Source organism: Pteropus vampyrus, unplaced genomic scaffold, assembly GCF_000151845.1.
Source record: "Pteropus vampyrus isolate Shadow unplaced genomic scaffold, Pvam_2.0 Scaffold4, whole genome shotgun sequence".
NCBI classification, from domain to species: domain Eukaryota; kingdom Metazoa; phylum Chordata; class Mammalia; order Chiroptera; family Pteropodidae; genus Pteropus; species Pteropus vampyrus.
In genome coordinates, this window is record NW_011888785.1 from 22,126,020 (window position 1) to 22,128,472 (window position 2,453).

The 2,453-nt window shown below is 29.6% G+C and overlaps 1 pseudogene; it reads left to right on the forward strand.

Moving 5' to 3' along the window:
* The first annotated feature begins 390 nt into the window (after positions 1-390).
* LOC111743359 lies at positions 391-509 on the forward strand (annotated as a pseudogene).
* The last annotated feature ends 1,944 nt before the right edge of the window (positions 510-2,453 follow it).

The window sequence follows — 2,453 nt, forward strand, 5'->3', positions numbered from 1 at the left end:
CTTATTATAGTGACTAAATAATGAACACGATCTATTTGGATCAGCATGACTAAATCTAGAAAGTGTAATGTTGGGTTTTAACAAGTAAATATCAAAATCGAAGGTATATTATTAACGTAAATTAATACTGTTGAATTTTAAGAATACAAATACCATTTCACGATAAGTATGGATTCTGGAGAAAGAGAAGGACCAAAGAACTGGGAAGAAGAAAAAAATATGAGGGTCTTCAATAATGTTTGTAGTAATTATTCTTAAAAATATGTTTTACAACTTAATTCACAATTGCATCAAAAAAATAAAATACTTAGGAATAAAGTTAAGCAAGAAGGCAAAGATCTGCACACTGAAAATTACAAACATTGCTGAAAGAAATTAAAGAAGACACTAATCTACGACCATGCCACCCTGAACATGCCCGATCTCATCCGATCTCAGAAGCTAAGCAGGGGCGGGCCTGGTTATTATTTGGATGGGAGACCACCTAGGAATATCAGGTGCTGTAGGCTTAAAAAAATAAAACATAAAAAAAATAAAGAAGACACCAATAAATAGAAAGCTATCCCATGTTCGTAAATTAGAAGACAATATTGTTAATGTTAATAACACCCAAAGTGATCTACAGCTCTAACACAATTTTTATTAAAATCCTAATGATTTATTTTGAAAAAATAGAAAAATCAATCCTAAAATTCATATGGAATCTCAAGGGGCTTTGGATAACCAAAAAAATCATGCAAAAAAAAAAAAAAAAAGATGGCAGTCTCACACTTCCTATTTTTAAAACTTATTGCAGAGCTATAATAATCAAAACAGTGTACACTGGCATAAAGACAAACATAAAGACCAATAGAGAGCCCAGAAATAAATCCTCACATATATCAACAAATGATTTTCAATAAGGATGTCAATATTATTGGATGAGGAAAGTATAGTCTTCGACAAATGGTATTGAGAAAACTGAATATCTACATGTAAAGGAATTAAGTTGGACTCTTACCAGACATCATATACAAAAATAAATGCCTAATATATTAAAAACCGTAGTGTAAGGGTTAAATCTTTAAATCTCCTAGAAGGAAACATAGGGGAAATCTTAATGACATTGGATGTGGCAATGATTTCTTGTATATGACACTAAAAGCACTGGCAGCAAGAGAAAAAAATAGATTGGCTTTCATCAAAATTTAAAATGTGCATCAAAGGACACAATCATCAGAGTGAAGAGAAGACCCACAAAATAGAAGATATTCGTAGTTCCTATAATACAAACATACAGCTCTCTTTTATGTTGCAAATACTTGAGTGAAGCATCTTAATAAAATATCTTGGTAAATATTATATTCCTCAAAAACAAACTCCAGGTTATATAATGCAAGTTTTTTTAATTAATTTTTGATATAAAATATCAAGGCAGTCAAATAAATGCCTAATTACATCTGCAAAATGGTTTTTGACAGGCTCCAAAATTTAATTTTTTTTAAATTTAATCTAATCAACATTTGGGTTAATTACAGGTATATAATGTATCTAATACATATGTCTTAGATGTGTTTATTTGTATATGTCAATATGTGTGTTTATATATTAAAAACATATTATTAAAAATGTCTAGTTGTATAATTTATATATGATATTAATAAAATGCTGCAGTTTTAAACTGAGTTAAGAAGTTCATAGAATTGACTAATCTAGTTTTATTAATTAAATGCTTCTAATTCGCTTTATTACTTGCTCACTACATAGATCAACATCACTTCTTTTTCAGTTGCTTCATAAACATACATCTCAATTCTAATTCGTCACTCATTTGTTCATTCATTCATTCGTTCATCTTTAAAGTCAATACTTTATAAAATCTTACTTAAAATTGTTTCTTCCCCAAGTATTTACACGTCTCCAAAATATCATTCTTCAATTCAGGTGATAAAGATGACTTTCAGTTTTCTATCCAAGTATCTAAGTATTCACCCATATCTCAGTAACAGACTTTTGATTTATATTCCACATAGTTAATATCAACACATCAAACTTTCTTACAGGTGTTAAGCCAATATTATATAAGGAAAGGTTGCTGAGTGTACCTTTATGAATTTGCCCTTTGAAAGAGGATGAACAACTGGTATGGGCCTCACTTTTATCCTTTTCACTTTCCTTCTGGTCATCACAAAAACCATCACCAGAATTTCAGCAGCTATTTTTGACCTTGAAAATGGTATCTATTAGTCAAGAGTAGTAGAGCAGAATGAAAGTTGCTAGATTTCTATGACTTAAAATATGGTACCATACAAAACTTAGAGTTACTTCTAGATTTCTCTTATTTAAACAAAGAAGAAACATTGAATAAATATCAATCTTGTTAAATCCACTGTTATTTTCTGTTACTTCTAGGGTTAATTTTAACTCAACTTTATTCTTCTCTAAGTTGGTACAAAGTTTTGTTGCTTCTAGCT